Here is a 19,480-nt window from a genome sequence, read left to right on the forward strand (position 1 = left end):
GAAGAGTTAAAGTGAGAGACAGGCAGAGAGAGGAGAGAGAGGGAAAGACAGGATCCCAGTGTGTCAGTCTAAGCCTATAGCAGCATAACTAAGACCTGGTCCAAGCCTGATCCAGCTCTAACTATAAGCTTTATCAAAAAGGAAAGTTTGAAGCCTACTCTTAAAAGTGGAGAGGGTGTCTGCCTCCCGGACCCTGACTGGTAGATGATTCCAAAGGAGAGGGGCCTGATAACTGAAGGCTCTACCTCCCATACTACATATCTGATGAATCCTTCTCCACATCACATCTTGTATTTTGCTCTCCTTGATGAAGACGTCATTATTTCAGGAGCTTTCAGACATTTGCCCGACCCACCTTTGTCAGAGTCCTTCTTTTATCCCCTCTCTTCGTCTTGAGCCCGAGCACAAAGCCTGAGTAGGTCAAGGTTTTCAATTTTTCCTGCGCAGGCCCCTTCGAGCTTACCTGCATCACCCAGCTCAAGTGAAGTCTTTAGGGATATCTAAGTGCTGCACCTCAGAGGGTCTGAAATGCATTTCTCTTTCACAGAATCCATTAGATGACACTGCCCTCCCCTGCCTCGCTCTCCTCCGCTGCTCTCTCTTTCTTTTGCTGCTGCGCCTTGTTTCTCCATCAGAGCGGCTGAGATTAGATCTAAAAAAGACTTTTACAATCTCTTTAACCCTCACATGCTGCCCGGGGCTGCTTTCAAAGTCATGGAGGCAGAGAGTTTAAATCTTTATTTACAGACCCAGAACACTAATTGGTTTATATTTACGCTGAGCTCCAAACCTTTGTGTATTTGTCTTCTGATGTCTGGATGTACTGTAGTAACTTGTATCAGGACATTATCCCTTCTTTACTCTTCAGATCGGTCGGTAATGGACTCTGCATAAAGAGCAGAGTGTTTAACAGCTGCTGTATTTAAAACAGATTAATGGAACCCTTGAAATGATGGACTGTTAGTCATTTTGGGAACATATCTAAGATCCAACACACCATTGATTTTCTCACAGAGGAGGCTTTGCACTCATGTTAGCGTCTCTTTGCAGCCGTATAATGGAGCCTGGAGCTCGATAATAGGAACAGGATTACCCAAATTGATTAAGACTCTCCCTTTGGGGACGACTGAGGTCTACACAAGACCTCGTGGCAATCCCTTTAACAGTCATTTAGTGCTTCATTTGACTTATTCGACCGGCAGGCACCACCAGCAGGGCTCAAACTGAAATGCATTTAGTCCCTGGAACTACTCCTTCAGGCTTTTTTCAACTGGAGGAACTTTACCCCTGAACTACGTGCGTTGTGACCGGTGGACCCAGGGTCTAAATTTAGTTCAGGGGTAGTTAATCTCCCCCCTAAAAAGCCCCTGCTAGGGGGGTAGTACTTTTCAAAGGTCCCAGGACTTTCAGGGGGCGGGGCCTGCAATGTTGAACGTGTCAGATTGGTAGATTACACACATCTGTGATTGACTTGATTTCTCTTTCTTTCATTAGTTTTTATTTGTTCTATCTTTTTTTGTATGTGTGTGTACTTTTCAAAAGAAGAAGCTGTGATTCTCTTGATTTAGCAGCTTGTAACAGTAGTCTTCTCTCAGCCCACCGTGAATGCGTCTCTCCTCCCGGTGTTCCGGTTTTAAAAGTGACCCTGTAAACTGGAGACCTTCAGCTGAACGTGTCAGTGTTTGTGGAGTTTACACAGCTGTTGAAACACAGAGGGAGTTCCTGGGAATGCAAACTAGTTTAGTTTTTATTAAGATTTCAAAATATCCTCATCAGATATTTAATGATGGTCTAAAGACGTTTATGAGGGATGCATCCGGCTGAGAGTCTCCAGTTAACAGGGTCGCTGTTTAAACCAAAACACCGGGCGATCTCTGCGATCACGGCTTTTTGAGTTCAAAAGGATTTTAAAGCCGTGTTGAAACGTCTTTGCTACTCGCGCTTATCTCCTCTCACGTGTTGATTCAGTGAATCCATCTGTGATGAAATATAGCACCATCTAAAACAGACCAGCTGAGTCTCTTCATGCTAACAGGCTAACTGCTGTGTTGCTCATAATGATACCTGCCTGTCCGTCTGCTTCTATGGTGTCATCTGTGATGAATGGCATTCCTCTTTGTGTTACTGCCCTCTACTGGTCTGGTGGTGTAGTGCATTTACTTTTTTTTTTCTCCATACGTCACTGGCCTGATTTGCACAATCTACCCAGGACTTCAACCCGCGGTCGAAACGCAGACAACAATGGGGGACCAGGAACCTTCTAGTTCAGGGTAAAGTAGTTCTGGGGGTTAAAAGACCCCGGAACTCTCGGTCCAAATGCACCTTAAATGGTTCCTGTGGCCCAGGCTCAGAGAAGACAAATGACTTATTAAACCAAGTGAATCACAGGTGTTGTGGACGGAGGGTGAAATAAAAACACTGAGGGTACTCTACCAATCAGAAACGTTCATCACTGTAGGCCCCGCCCACAAATGTTGCTGTACCTTTGAAAAGCAGGAACTTTTCAGGGGGAGATTTACTACCAATGAAACTAAATTTAGACCGTGGATCCTGTTGTCAGAAGGCTTATAGTTCCAGGGGAAAGTTTCTGCAGTCGAAAAGCACCTTTTTCCTGTCAACCTAAAAACTCCTCACAGGAGCTTTAACTGTTCTCAGGTAGAGCTAATTGCCTTAATGCTCGTCTCTCTTGGACAGAGTCTACGTGTGTGTGTGTGTGTGTGTGTGTGTGTGTGTGACTGATATTCCCTCGTAAGTCCTTGTCTCCGTACCTCACCTCCATCTGTTTTCTCGTCTTCTCCTCCCATGAGGCTCAGACAGGGGTACAGCTGGGAGAGAGCGACGCTGTCAGCACATCAGCAGAAACATTACTTTCATTAGGCCCCATTATATCACCACAGACATCCTAGTTAAAATGTCATTTACTAATGCCTTTCAGTACTCGTTTCCATCCAGCTGTCCCGGCAGGATTAACGTGTCAGTTATGGGGATGTGGAAGAAAACAGGCGAGAAAGTTGAAGAACTAAACAGAGAGAAGAAGAGAGGGAGGGAGGGAGGGAGGGAGGGAGGGGCTGCCTTCTTCCTCTCAGTGAAGATCGTTTCATTGATTACATATTGATAGCAGGGACCGGTGTCTCTGTGGATTCACAGACATGCTTTGTATGGTCTCTGAATAGACTCATGTAGAAGCTTCAGTATAAACACTCACAGTTTAGGAGCAGTAGTGTCATGCCTGGTGATGTTGGGGAGGTGGGACGTGCTCAGTTATGATAAACATTCATGATAATCCGGTACTCGCTGGGAGCTATAGGCCAAAAATGCACTGAGTGTCTCTGCTTCCACCTAAAGCGTGCTGGAGCAGTCATTAAAACAGGAACACTGTAACGTAGCGTAGTGTTTTAACATGAGTGATTTTCTGCTCTAAAAATCCTGTCACCCTGATGTTCACAACTCTCTGCAGCGAGAGGAACGCAGACAGAGGAACGCTCTGAAGTGAGAATGAGACTTAATGTCTTCAGGGCGGTGTGAGCGGCTGGATGAGGACGCTGGGAGGCGATCTGCTCACACTGACGTTACAAACATGCTGATGATTCGCAGGTGGAGAACTAACCTTCTTCTGCTTTCTATTAAAACATGTCAAGATGTCGGTTAGCAGGTATTTATTAGGGATGGGCATTTAGAGCCAAAATATTATTCAACTCGACCTTTATGTCTGTGTTTCTGTGATGCAGCAGCGTGGCGTGTGTTTACATTTTACAGCCATGCTCAGTCTCTGCAGCGTTCTCTGTTTCTGAATCTCACACCTATGTATTTAATGCAGTTAGCATTCTTCTTCTTCTGTTACACCCATCAGTGCATCTATGGAAACGCCCCACTCTACCTTAAAGAACTCCTCACCCAGCAAACCCCAACCCGGAACTCACGCACTCCACATCAGAACCTCCTCCACCCTCCCAGAACCAAGCTCCGGACCATGGGAGATCGGGCCTTTTGTGCTGCTGCACCACGTCTGTGGAATTCCCTGCCCAGCCACCTCAGAACCCCACAGACTGTGGATGCTTTTAAAAAACATTTAAAGACCTTCCTCTTTAAAGAGGCTTTTAACTGATTTTAAGTACTGCTTTTAAAAGTTTGTTTTTACTGTGTGCCTGTAGCACTTTGAGATTTCTGGAAATGAAAAGTGTGTTATAAATAAAATGTATTATTATTATTATTATTACTTTATTCGATCAGCTTTAAGACGCTCTGTAGCCGCCATCTGGTGGGAAGTGGTATTACAACCAGGCACCGGAGGAAACGATAAAAAATCATACTTTAAAATGAGATAATGTTCACATTAACTCTTCGATTTTTAATAAGTGAACGTTTATCCAAGCATTTGAAGATCATGTCCCAACATAGTATTTATGTTTTGAAAGAAAGACCTGGCAGCACATCACCCTCACTCTCATGCACCTCCACTCTGCTCCCTGTAAAGTAATAATAATAATAATAATAATAATACATTTTATTTATAAAAGCGCTTTAAAAGGTTCTCCAAGCGCTTTACAGTAAAATACAATTATACAATAGGAAAGCAAAAGGAAAACAGTGCAAAAAAGCAAAGAAAAGCAAGGCAGCAAAATAAAACAAAACAAGGAAAAAATCAATCAATTATAGTTTAAAAGCCTTTCTAAATAGGTGTGTTTTGAGTCCGGATTTGAATTTGGTGAGTGAGGGAGAGAATCTGAGGTGTTGGGGGAGAGAGTTCCAGAGGGTGGGGGCAGCGACAGAGAAGGCCCTGTCCCCCCAGGTTCGGTGCTTGGGTTTGGTGAGAGGGGTGAGGAGGTTGGCGTTGGTGGAGCGGAGGTTGCGGGAGGGATCATATGGCTGCAGAAGGTCGGTGAGGTAGGAGGGAGCTAGGTTAAAGTACCGTATCTCCTATAACCTCCTCCTCCTCACTTACAAATCCCTGCATGCCCTCGCCCCCCCAATACCTGGCTGACCTCCTCCACCAACACACTCCATCTCGGAACCTAAAGTCTTCAGACCTGGGTCTCCTCTCCAGCCCCCCGGACTAAGCTGCAGACTTTTGTAGACAGAGCCTTCAGTGTGGCGGCCCCTACTCTGTTGAACTCTCTCCCTCCTGATATCAGCAGCACCCCAACCCTGGACGGTTTTAAGAAAGCAGTCAAAACGCACCTTTTCCTCAAGGTCTTTCCCAAGCGTGCCGGATACGGCCCTGGTGGTGAGGCTTTCAGCAGTGTGTCTGCCCCCTGGTGGCTGGCTGCAGTATAGGTCAAAAAATCTGTCTCCTCCATTCATTTGAATGGAGCTGCAGTCAAACTTTAAAAGATAAATACACGTGGTACGAATGTTTCTCACATCCGTATGCTGTGGTGATATGTAGTTAGCATTTGACTGCTTTGTGTCCAAGGCCTCTTTTTTCTGAAAAGTTTATTTTTCGTTAGTTATTAGAGTTTAAAAAACGGGGTTTTACTTCCTGTTTCCTTTGATTCACAGCTGCTGTAGAGTGAAACTTCAAAGGGCACACAGCGTCTTGTGACGTTACGCTGTAGGGCGGAGCTTATTACAGTGGCTTCACAGGCTCTGGCTGCACAATGGCGGCGCCCAGGAGAGGGATTTTTTGGCTTCAGAACCGTACAACGGGAAGAGGCGGAGCAACGCTGTCCATTTTTATTTACAGTCTATGGTCTTTCCCCGTTAGATATCCCCACCTACCCCCCAGACCCCCTTCCTGACCCTGTGAAGCCACCTTGGGTTTCTTGAAAGGCGCTATATAAATACCAGTTATTATTATTATTATTTATAAATGGAGAAACTAAATGTAACCTGCTTGTTTCAGCTCATTCTCAGGAGGTCATGAATACGTATCCCAGATTTCATGTTATCCATCCGACAGTTAAATAGATTGTACAAATACACCACTGTCTCTAGTCTTACCACTCACTGTGCTTTAACATCACGTTACAACCCCACATCCACACACTGATGTCAGAGGCTGCTGTGTAAAGCACCATCAGTATTAACTGATCCCATTGGATTTCACAGCCACCAGAGACGGTTAGGGGTTAAATGTCCTCCTCAAGGACACTTCAGCATGTGAACAGTGGGACCTGGGATCAAACCCCCAACCTTCCAATACTTCTTCTTATAGACATTTCACTCAAAACCAACAATATCAACCTGATGGTGGCGCTGGAGAGAAAGTCAGTACTTACCACAGACTGTGTAATAAATGTTCGTAGTCTCTGTGACGTCACCGCCTGTTCCTGAAGCTGATCGTCGGCGGGTGCCATATTGGAAATGTTGTACTCAACCTAACTTCTGTGGAGCTAGTGTGAGGTAAAGAGGCGGGCCTTTAGCCTCCTCGCTAACAGCTACAGTGTTCCCACCTGTCAATCAAGTCAGCCACGCCCTTATTTGGGCAAAACTTGCAACTTCAATATCTTCAACAATAACGAGTTATAATAAATTCACCCTGTACAGTGTGTGCTGATAGAGAAATTAGATTGTCTCTTTGAATGGGTGTGTATGTGGTTTCCTGTGTTTCCGCAGTCAGCCTCTAGTGGACACTCGAGGAACTGCAGTTTTTAACACTTCTGCATTGGCTTCAGTTCTCACGGACAGAGGTTGCTACTTTGGATTTAGCCTTATGGTTTAGTTGCATGCTCATGTAGCGTGCAGCCCCTCTCTCCCTGTCCCCTCCTCTCTGATGAAGGTTTAACAGCCTCAAAAAACATATCTTAAAATGATCTTTGTCATTAGGACTCATCCAAACATGTCATGTTTCTGAATATTGTTGCTCTGAAGGAGTATCACAGTGCTCTTAAAAACCTGTCAGGTCCAGACTGAGCCGTACTGAAGTGAAGTAATTACTGAAGTACTGAATTAAAACCAGCATGGACTCCTTTAAACCAATAACAGACTAGATTAGTGTATTCTGGGTTTGAGGATGCCTCTCTTTCTCTCTCTCTCTCTCTCTCTATCTCTCTCTCTCTCTCTCTCTCTCTCTCTCTCTCTCTCCCTGCAGTAGACTGCTGTGTGTAAAGAAACTCTGTCTGGATGGCTGCCTATTGAAGTGGGATAAGCCAGAAGCTTCAGTAGTTCCAAATAGGTTTGGGACAGCGCCACAGCAAAGCACATTTCTGTGTTGCAGCTATTTCTGAGTTTTACCATAAAATGAAAAGTGCTTATTTTTTGGGAGTCGTTCGCCTCATCTGCAGGAAACATGGAGAGACTGTTTCTACCTCAGAGGAAATAAAATAAAGGTTTCCTGCAGACAGGAACACAGAGGAGGTGTTTGTTTGGGTTTCACTTTAAAAGCATTAATTTTAAACTCACTATAAAACGTATTAAACCCATAAACCATACATCACAGTCTTCTGACAGAACTGAACTATGTTTAAAGATTATAGATTCTAACATGAGTTCACTTCTGATCCTAAAAACAGCCATCACTCACACTGTGTGTATTATACTGAGTTTGTTTTCATGTGTGTTGAGGTCACTACCTGTTCTGGTTTTGTATCCAAGCAGCAACCTCCAGTCTTAGAATATGAAGCCAATGTGGAAGTGTTAAAAACTGCAGTTCCTCGAGCGACCACTAGAGGCTGGCTGCAGAAACACAGGAAACCACATACACACCCATTCAAAGAGACAATCTTTACAGCAGAAATAAACATGTTTACAGCCTGGTTCAAAACATGAGTTCAGTCTGAATATCTCATTTCTCTCTTAGCACACACTGTACGGGGTGAATTATTATAACATGCGTTTTTTAAGATATTGAAGTTGCAAGTTTTGCCCAAATAAGGGCGTGGCTGATTTGATTGACAGGCGGGAACACTGTAGCTGTTAGCGAGGAGGTTAAAGCCCCGCCTCTTTACCTCACACTAGCTCCACAGAGGTTAGGTTTAGTCAACATTTCCAATATGGCACTCGCCATCGATCAGCCTTAGGAACAGACGGGTGAAATATTCCATATCCTGTATTATACAGGATATGGAATATTTACTCCTGTGCTTCCACCTTCCCTCTGCCAGATTGTCATTGTAGCCTGAGGGTTCATGCTCACGCCTTGTTCTCCTCGTGAAATGTTTTTTATTGAGGTAGCAATAAAAAAACATTCAATGTGTTTCAATTAAATGAAGAAAAAACAAATAACAAACAAACATACAAGTCAACAGATGTAGTGAGTAAAAGAGAAACAACAACAACAACATAGAGGAAAAATAATACTCAAAACCACCCACCCCTCCCCACCTCCACCATACCCCCCCACCCTGTCGGCACTGTACTTCCTGCCATTCCAAAGGAGGCCATCCATCCATCCATCCATCCATCTTCTTCCGCTTATCCGGGTCCGGGTCACGGGGGCAGCGGTCTCAGCAGGGAAGCCCAGACACTCCTCTCCCCGGCCACTTCCACCAGCTCTTCTGGGAGGATACCGAGGCGCTCCCAGGCCAGCTGAGAGACATAGTCTCACCAGCGTGTCCTGGGCCTTCCCCGTGGCCTCCTCCCAGATGGACACGCCCGAAACACCTCCCCAGGGAGACGCCCGGGAGGCATCCCAAAAGCCAGTTTCCGTAACCGAGGATCGGACCGCCAAGGCCCCCGCCTTTGGCCGCCGCCCAATCCACTTCGCACCGGACCCCTGTGAGTCCCCCTGCAGGTGGTGAGTCCACGGGAGGACGGATCCATGCATCCCATTCGGGCCGAGCCCGACCGGGCCCCATGGTTGAAGGCCCGGCCACCAGGCGCTCGCCTGCGGGCCCCAACCCCAGGCCTGGCTCCAGGATGAGGCTCCGGTGGCCCTCTGGACAGGGTACACTTAGTCCTGTTCTTCTTCTTCATCAGGTGTCTTTGGGCCGCACTTTGTCTGTCCCCTCACCCAGGATCTGTTTGCCTTGGGAGACCCTACCAGGGGCAATTGCCCCCGACAACATAGCTCCTAGGATCATTAAGGCACTCAAACCCCTTCACCACGTTAAAGTGGCGACCCATGGAGGGGCCAAAGGAGGCCTTTAATGTTATATTGTAATTGCTTAAGTTTGTTTTTTTCAATACATTCAATATATTGAAGAAGGGGAACCCAAGTCTTGCCATATCGCCCTAGATTATTTGAAAGTGAGAGCTGGATTCTCTTCACATGAGAGAGTTTTACCATTTCTTCTAACCACACTTTGACAGGTGGATCCTCTGCTTTCTTCAAAAACATCAAAACATGAGTTTTTTCAGCTATTATGAGTCCTTAGGACAGCAGTTGCTGCTGATACCTGTTTTCTGATCTTTCTTTTGGATCTTTGGATTTAGATTTTGTGGATTAGCTGTTGCTGGATTTGTTTGCCTTCATAGACCGACTTGCTGGACTATTAATTAATTAAAGAAACCATTTTGTGTCCAGGACTTCTCTCTGTACCCGAGTCCAAGTTCTGTCCTAGACTGTCCCGATCTGGCCCGATTGACAGGAATACTTGATGGTTCAATATTCAGATCGTTATGAAGTGAACACCTGATCTGATTGTTTCTTCCTCACTGAGGTAAAATGATGATGAATCCACGATGAGTGCTCTGTAATGTTCAGGATTAAAGCTCCTCCTTTCTTTTAAGAACAGGGAGAACAGATCTATGAACTGTGAGCCTGGAAATAAAACTCTCTGTTGTTCTAAGATAGCGTCTTCATGAATGATTCAAGAACTGATATGCAGTTTGCATGTATTATAAAGCATCTCTTGCGTATGTAATAACACACTGTTACTCAGGCAGTAAAGCTTTCTTACATTATTCTCCATCATATCTCTGGGATGTTGTTCATACTTGTTTCTACAATGGGAGATATGTGTTTCACGTGTGAGGCTGTGGAAGATACTAAGTTAGTTTGTGATTATTGTAAATGCTTCTTGACAGGAACATCATGCACACGCCTTATTAAAACGCAGTGCTCTCATCGTAACCTCACATCAGCTCTGAGTGTAATATGTGTTTTAATTGTTTGTGAAGCAGAGTGAAGATCTGGATTAGACAAACAGCTCCAACTCTCCATCTTATAGGAAACACTGATTTAACAAACACTGCTTATTCAGCAACCTTGGACAAACTTAGAGATTAACATCAGACTGTAAACCCCAGCTCTAGTGTTGTTGTTGTTGTTGTTGTCAGGAGGGATTGCAGTCGCACTCCTTGCACAGATTTTTGCAGGTGCATGCTTCCTCCATATTCCCCTCAGTGAGCTGGAGGCCCAGAACGAGGAGTCTGGCTCCCGCCTGCAGCTGAATGGATCCTAACTGAACTGAAGTGTTGTATGCATTGGCACAGAGGCAGGCGTTGGCACAAGGCAACATATCAATTATCTGTCGGTAAGTCTGGTGTATCGGACTCAGGAGATGAGGAGGAGGAGGAGGAGGAGGAGGAGGAGGAAGGTTTCTATTTGGTTGGCGTCCAACTGATAAACATGAAGATCTGCGTCTCTTAACAGAACTGATGGAGGAGAGTCTTCTTGTGTGGCAATAACTGAAAAAAGAACAGAAGTTTCCCTGCAGATGGAGGGATAATTTGTCCGGGTGCGTCTTAAGAACCTCATAGTCAGGTTTATCTGTTATCATCACAGCTGGACCTGCAAAGAGAAACAGCTGATGTGAGCTGGATCCGGTCTTTTCTGCATCCCTCAGCAGGACACACACCGAGCCGAGTGTGAGAGCAGCGCTGACGTCTCAGCTGGAGATCAAACTGTGTAATAACAGCCGATTTAGGAGAAGTAGAGGAAGCTGGTGAGCCGGTGATAATGTCCACTTTGTGTTTCTCATTAATAATAACTCACACCACAAATATGGACAAAATCACAACGGATGTACACTATATTACCAAAAGTATTCGCTCACCTGCCTTGACTCACATATGAACTTAAGTGCCATCCCATTCCTAACCCATAGGGTTCAATATGATGTCTGTTCACCTGTTGCAGCTATTACAGCTTCAACTCTTCTGGGAAGGCTGTCCACAAGGTTGAGGAGTGTGTTTATAGGAATTTTTGACCATTCTTCCAAAAGCGCATTGGTGAGGTCACACACTGATGTTGGTCGAGAAGGCCTGGCTCTCAGTCTCCGCTCTAATTCATCCCAAAGGTGTTCTATCGGGTTCAGGTCAGGACTCTGTGCAGGCCAGTCAAGTTCATCCACACCAGACTCTGTCATCCATGTCTTTATGGGCCTTGCTGTGTGCACTGGTGCACAGTCATGTTGGAAGAGGAAGGGGCCCGCTCCAAACTGTTCCCACAAGGTTGGGAGAATGGAATTGTCCAAAATGGTTTGGTATCCTGAGGCATTCAAAGTTCCTTTCACTGGAACTAAGGGGCCAAGCCCAGCTCCTGAAAAACAACCCCACACCATAATTCCTCCTCCACCAAATTTCACACTTGGCACAATGCAGTCCGAAATGTACCGTTCTCCTGGCAACCTCCAAACCCAGACTCGTCCATCAGATTGCCAGATGGAAAAGCGTGATTCGTCACTCCAGAGAACGCGTCTCCACTGCTCTATGGTCCAGTGGCGGCGTGCTTTACACCACTGCATCCGATGCTTTGCATTGCACTTGGTGATGTATGGCTTGGATGCAGCTGCTCGGCCATGGAAACCCATTCCATGAAGCTCTCTGCGTACTGTACTTGGGCTAATCTGAAGGCCACATGAAGTTTGGAGCTCTGTAGCAACTGACTGTGCAGAAAGTCGGCGACCTCTTTGCACTATGCGCCTCAGCATCCGCTGACCCCTCTCCGTCAGTTTACATGGCCTACCACTTTGTGGCTGAGTTGCTGTTGTTCCCAAACTCTTCCATTTTCTTATAATAAAGCTGACAGTTTTCACGAAATGGATTTGTTGCACAGGTGGCATCCTATGACAGTTCCACGCTGGAATTCACTGAGCTCCTGAGAGCGACCCATTCTTTCACAAGTGTTTGTGAAAACAGTCTGCATGCCTAGGTGCTTGATTTTATACACCTGTGGCCAGGCCAAGTGATTAGGACACCTGATTCTGATCATTTGGATGGGTGAGCGAATACTTTTGGTAATATAGTGTATGTCTCACAATCTGTAAAAGAATCATCAGATCCTCTTTAATCACACAGATGTCTCCTGTTGAAGTCACAGCATGGTCACACTCTGTTTACATCAACATATATAATTAATATCCTGAACATAAACGTTAGTGAGCGATGATACGAGTGATCCTGACAGCCCCTCCATCACTATCAGCACATGAGCTCTAATCCCTGTCATTAGAACCTGCATCCTCTCAGTAATAACAGTCATTTGGTCCTGCAGTGTCAGACTGACTGCACCGTAAGCTTCTCTGTGACACTTTATATTCATGGTTGTTGTTATTTGTTTACTTCAGCTCTAATGGCCGACGTGTTCCTGACGAATCCCCGTCAGGAGGAACCGTCCCTCTCTTTCTCCATCAGAAGACGATGATGAGGGCATGACTGCTGTGTCTGTTTAATCATGTCTAACGTTTGACATCAGAAAGCAACAGAAGAGTGTTCTCTGTTCAGACGTCTTCACTGTTCAGACGTCTTCACTGTTCAGACGTCTTCACTGTTCAGACGTCTTCACTGTTCAGACGTACCTGGAGTTATTTTCTGTTTTAATAAGATCTATATTCACAGCAGACTCCTGAGGGAATCTCTCTAAACTTATGAACTGTAGAGACTGACTCAGAGGTAAAACTATTCCTTCTTTCACCTTCGATTGAACGTTTCAGTCACAGCTCAGATAATTAGAGATTGTAGATACTCTGTCATATTCTTGTTTTTATTTTTATTTATTAGTTTATTTGACAGGGGCCATGCAAAACAAAAACTGTCAAGCCAGAGTTAGCTATAAGCTAATTTTCATCTGTGGTCCCTGGGCAGGAAGATGTTAACAAATGTACAATACTAACGAAAAAAACATACTAGCATTTAAAACAATACATAGACTACTCAACACAGTCCATCACTAATAACAACACATTTAAAATTACATTTCATTGTCTCTAATTTGATGCATTCAGATGATCACATGATTGTTTTTCCTTGAGCCATGATTTCAGTTTACTTTTAAAAACACTGAGGCTTGTACAGTCTCTAATGTGGGTCGGGATTGAGTTCCATTTTCCTGCTGCTCTGACTGAAAATGCAGACTGTCCAAATGCAGTCTTCCTACGTTTAGCTGAACAGTCTCCTCTTGTTGATGCCCTGGTCTCCCTAAGATTGTTCCTGCAGAGTAACACACATTGTTTAAGTGGTGGTGGGGCCTGATCATTAATTAATTTATACATCAGACACATATCTACATAACAAAAAAAACTGTCAAGGGTCATTAAGTTATATTTCGTAATGATTTTACAGTGGTGGTACTTCCTTGGTTTTTTATCTAGAGTTTTCAGTGACTGTTTGTAGAGGGTGTATAATGGTTTTAGAGTGGTTGCTCCAGCCTGGGACCAGCTCGTGGCACAATAAGATAAATGAGAAAAAATCATTGAGTGCATGTATAGTTTAGCAGCGGCCAAAGGTAACTGATGCCTGACATGTCTGTTTGGGATGTATTTATTGGAAACAGCTGGTCACAGGTCAGGGTGTTGAACTCAGACTATCTGTGTGAAATGAATCCTTTATAATGGATACAGAAACTGATGAGTTGAAGAAACTAGCATCAAACTTTAAGTCCAGACTGCTGATTCTTTGAGTTTGATCACATTTAAAAGCTTTGTTTGGTTCAAGAGTACGTTGACCGTATTTATGATATATATAAAATATATGAAGTATTTAGTATCAGAGGATAGATTTTAAAGTCTATCTGCTGGTGTATAAGTCTCTCTGTGGCTCAGCACCGAAACACTTCTCTGACATGCTCGTGTCATATGAACCCACGAGGACACTACGGACATCTGGGGCTGGCCTACTGACCGTCCCAAGAGTCAGAACAAAGCATGGAGAAGCAGCATGTTGTTATTATGAAGCACAGACCTGGAATAACCTCCCAGAGAGTCTTAGACAAGCCCTGACTCTGACCACTTTAAAATCCAGAGTAAAAACATTCCTCTTTAATGCTGCTGACTCAATAATGGATGCAAACACATTTTGAAAGCTTAGTTTGTATTTCATTAACTACAAACTTTTAATTTCTCTTAACAAACTGAGTTTTAAAATGTTGTAACTAATTTTACTTTCTTTCTTTCTCTTTCTTATATTTTAAAATATTTTATGTTTTCCTGCTTATGTTTGTTTGATGTCTTATTTCAAATTGGATTTTTTCTGACAAGGTATAGTTTAATGGAATTAACCTGATATTGGATCTACAATTAAAGCTGGGGTTGGTGTTCAGATTTAGATCCACTTTTTGTTATACTGGTTAAAATGATCTTTATGTCCCGATGGTAATCAATACATAATGTGTTCTTAAAAAAGAGGTAAGAAAAGCTGCTATCTACAGCCGGAGTAAACCTGGGAAAACACCAACCATGAGAACCATCACCGTTTTTTGGGTGCCAAAATTTTAAACCAATCAAATCCCGTCCTGCCGTTCTGCCCTCCTCCTGCAGAGCGTACATTTCCCCGGCGTGCACTCCTCTGAGTCCCCGTCTCCTGCCTCTACTTCCCCTGACTCTACTGACTGCCCCTCTCGCTCCACCTCGGGCCTGTCCCCTCTGACCCGATGAGGGGCTTTGCTCAGGACTGTAGTCCGGATCAGAGTCTAAAAAGCTCTCACCACGGGGGCTCTGACAAGCAGAAGAATTAATGACATTTAGTAAGTCCTACAGAAAATGTAGATGTACTGTAGCATCCGTCCGGACGCTGTAGGGATGACGAGCCGATTGGTGAACATGTTGATCTTTAATAACCGGTCACTGTCGGCCGTTACCACGACAACCAACAAAACAACAATCAAAGTTTGAATGAATGAAGAACTTCTCCTCTTGTCTCTCCTCTCTCCCGCTCACACACTCTACACCTCTCCTGATGCCTTCACTGACTGTCAACACTGTAGGAATTAAGAACATCTACACTGAACATGTTTAACAAACAGTAGAGCTGTTACAGTGTTATATATGTGTTATAACTTTTCTCCTGATATCGTGTCACCAGGACAACTGGATAATGCTAGCATGACAGTTTTGAGCCATGTTTGTTTGTGTTTTTAACTTTCACTATGAGAATGTTTTGGTGACGACCGGTTTTGAATCAGTCACCATCATATGGTCGCAAGCCAGCGGCGCTCGTACATGTGAGCGGGGGGGGGGCGTCATTTCGGAGGAGCTCCGAGGGGATGGGGGGAGGGGTTAGACGGAGTCATGATGAAATGCTACATTCAAATTCATGCTGGTTTTCCAAGACTGCCAACCCTAGCTTTAAATGTTGGGCATACAGGCAACCTGCAGGGGTGTCAAGAGGTCTGATCCAGCTCTGGGCTGCGACTCGACACAGAAAAGATTCAATGTGTGAGTCTTAATCCTTGGGAAGAAGTTCTGAGATTAATCGAATAATTTAAGGGTTCATTTCAGTTAAGACAAGATCAGTTGTGAAATAAACTTGCCTGGTCTTGCCTTTACTGGACACCTTCACTGTATTTACGCTCACTGTGAGATGTGTAGCCCAAAAAACCACCAAGAATGCACAGAAGCGACGTGGCAGGTAGATTCTCAGGACTGACATTTAATGTTTTTAATGTTTATTTTAGTTTCATAGTTTGACCTTCTGTTTACATGCAGAGCTGAGGTTTATGACTCCATCCAGTCAGCAGAGGGAGCTCTAAATGATTTAGCTTCACAGTCAGTGATACACAGTCTCTGATTGATTTACTAAATTCACTTCAGAATACTTTTTATTATTTATGTTGAATCTCTTCTTCTGTGGTAATGAAAGTCATCAACTTAGGTTGTATGAATTGAGGTGAGATCATGTTGTGGTCTCAGAGTCCTCCCGGTGAGCTCTGCAGACTAGAGGTCCCACACAGGAAACATCAGGAGTATCCTCACTGATGCCCGTCATCAAGAACTCTTGTATCCACTCCGGCTCTCTGTCACCGATGGAGACAATTTCGACGTCGTCACTGGGTGGAGCGGTGTCGTCATGGATCATCAGGAACACACAGACCATAGATCAGATGGACTCATAGAGGAGTGAGAGCACGACTGACGGTGGCTGAGACTTGGGGGGTTTGGGGAATATGTTAGACACACTTAGAAAGAGGTTTAGAAGTTTTGATTAAGTCTAAATCATCAATGATGAAGATGCAGTTCAGAGCGCCGTGAACTGTCATCATATAGTCCTTGTTTTGTGTTTTCATGGCACTTTAATTTGAATCCAGAGAATCTAACTGCAGTCAGTGTCTGCAGAAAGAATTTACCTGGACTTAGAGTGAAGCACACTCTTTATATCAATGCTACCACTTCCTGTTTGTGGTTGTTATCGGCTTCTTCATATCTCTCTACTTGTTTAATATTGAATGCATATCATTTTTATATAACATTTTAACAACGATTCGATTCGTATCATGATTCCTGGTTGCAGATACGATTAAAGGACGATATTGGTTCATTTAGAACGATACGATCCGAAACGATTCAGTAACTTTTCATCCAAAGATTCATCCAGTGTGACTGTGGAATAAATCCCTTGATCCTGGACAGTCCTAGAGTCCTGTTGTTGATGTTTTTGACCCGAGTTGAGTTTTGTCCTCGTCTCTGACTGAACAAAAGCCCTTAAAAACCAGACACCCTCGTATCTTAAAGAGCTCATAGTGTCCTATTACCCCTCTAGAACACTACGCTCCCAACATGCAGGCTTGCTAGTTGTACCTAAAATCTCTAAAAGTAGTGTGGGAGGTAGAACCTTCAGTTATCAGGCCCCTCTCCTTTAGAATCATCTACCAGTCAGGGTCCGGGAGGCAGACACCCTCTCTACTTTTAAGAGTAGGCTTCAAACTTTCCTTTTTGATAAAGCTTATAGTTAGAGCTGGATCAGGCTTGGACCAGCTTTTGCCATGCTGCTATAGGCCTAGACTGCCGGGGGAACTGGCACACTGACACACTGGGATCCTAGCTCACCCCCTTCCCCCCAACCCCTTCATCACTTACTTTAACTCTGCCTGTCCCATTAAAGTTACTAACCATAGACCTTTCTGGAGTCCCTGAGCTCCCTTGTCTCGTAGGTTCCTCTGAGCTGCCGTAGACGTCCTCCTGCTGCGGACGATCTGGACTCCAGCGGCAACAGCTTCTACGACTCGTCTCATCACTATCACCTCTCTCTCTTACTCCCCTCTATCTGTCTTTCCAGACCCAACTCGGTCTCAGCAGATGTGTGTCTAACATGAGTCTGGTCCTGTTGGAGGTTTCTGCCTGTTAAAAGGAAGTTTGTCCTCTCCACTGTAACTAGCTAAATACTGTGAGGTGCAATGCTCATGATGGATTAAGGTGGGGTCAGACTGAGTCTTATCCTGTCTTGGTGTTGGGTCTCTGTTCATAATTTGACATAGAGTGGTCTAGACCTCCTATGTTTGTAAAAGCATCTTGAGATAACGTTTGTTGTGATTTGGCGCTATACAAATAAAGATTGATTGATTGATTGATTGATTGATTGACTGAACATGCTGGAGAGGCCTGAGGCTTCTGCAGAGCTGATGTTACCTTGATGAACGCTGCAAGAGGCGCCTGGACGGCTGGCGTTGTGTGAACTCCCATGGCGCCTCAGTAGGTGGTTGGATAGATTATGTGGTGTTGCCGTGGTAACTTTACTTGACCTTTACATATCCTACAAACAGCGAGCGACTTATTTAGAACATCTGTCTTTGTAAAAGCTCAAAGTGTTTCCACACGCTGGACCGCAATGGTGGCTTGATGATTCCTCGCTCGCCGGCTTCTCCTCTGACGTCCGCCATGCTGTGTTTTATTGTCTGCTGGCGCGTGGTGATGACATCACAGACAGGCAGCCTGAATTGAGTAACGTTTAACGTCTTTATCATTAAAAGTGTAAAAAAACCACATCCATATAAAGTCTGCCAGGCTTAAATCCAATGTGTTATTTCCTAGTATGGATACAATCCATTTATTACCTTTTTAAAAGGATGTTAGATCCATATATGGCGCCTGGAAGGACAACTAGCCGAGCACAGATCGATGTAGTCTGATCATAGGAATATAAATTGATACATGGATGTAGTGGATGAATCGGTGACAGTTTTGAAATCAGACGAGCACAACAGCTGATTTTTACAATATATTTAATTCGATTTTTTCTTACAAAACAATTCCCTCATAAACCAGAACACACAAAATGCATAAAGAAAACTGTACAGTCAGTAGTCATGTCTGAACATGTTCTAAACATGAACAATGTTATCTACAACAGTGGATCTATCAATGTCTATCACACCAAGCGGATCAGCTCTGCAGCCCCTCACTGTCAGGGTTAAAGGAGAGAGAGGGAGAGAGAGAGAGAGAGAGAGAGAGAGAGAGAGAAGGAGAGAGAGAGAGAGAGAGAGAGAGAGAGAGAGAGAGAGAGAGAGAGAGAGAGAGAGAGAGAGAGAGAGAGAGAGAGAGAGAGAGAGAGAGAGAGAGAGAGAGAGAGAGAGAGAAGGAGAGAGAGAGAGAGAGAGAGAGAGAGAGAGAGAGAGAGAGAGAGAGAGAGAGAAGGAGAGAGAGAGATCCAAACAAACAACATGAGCTAGCCCATAATGTAGCTGTATCATCAGGTGAAGGTACAGTCCCTTCGTTCTTGCTCTCCTTGGCTCTAGTGGCGACGTGACGCTGCTGAATCGACCTTAAGAGACACGCTGACAGACGAGAGACGATGAGCGGGCAGAAAGTGACTTTTCACTGTGACTGTGGAGCGTACGTGACTGTGAGAGATCACTGAGGGGTGCAGGGGGAGGGGGGGGGGGGGTCGTGTTTTTCATCACATGCATGTCTTGGAGAGATTCATCACTTAGTGGGAGTGACTCTGGATGGGAGAGTGACTTTAAGAAGCATCAGAGCCTGATATTTGGCATCGATACGGTGAGAAAACTGGGCTACCAAATCTCAAAGATCCATCCGATGAACATAAATATATATATTAGGTATTATCTTTCTCTCCTCAGTGCAACAGTGGTCTAAGAAACATCTTCTGTTCCGCCTGATCGGGCAGATTAGCAGCAAAAATCTAAATCACAAACAAGAACGACAATTCTGATTCACCTCTGTTTACTTTTTCTTTTCTGACGGCTTAATTCCTACCCTACACATCGCATCGAGGAGTCACAGGCACGAGCACACTTTAGAAAAACATGATTCATATTTCACCTGGGCTGCTGTTTGATTCTGGGGGGACGGATCCTCACGTGAGCAGGTTTATTTAAGGTCCAGAGTTCTCTGTTCTCATGGACGTCTTCACGCTCTAACGTTGGATCTGGACTCTCTGTTTCCAGAAATAAATCAGAGTTTAATTTGACATCAGCAGTTTTTGGCAC

The sequence above is a fragment of the Notolabrus celidotus genome, chromosome 5 (genome assembly GCF_009762535.1).
Source record: "Notolabrus celidotus isolate fNotCel1 chromosome 5, fNotCel1.pri, whole genome shotgun sequence".
Lineage (NCBI taxonomy): Eukaryota > Metazoa > Chordata > Actinopteri > Labriformes > Labridae > Notolabrus > Notolabrus celidotus.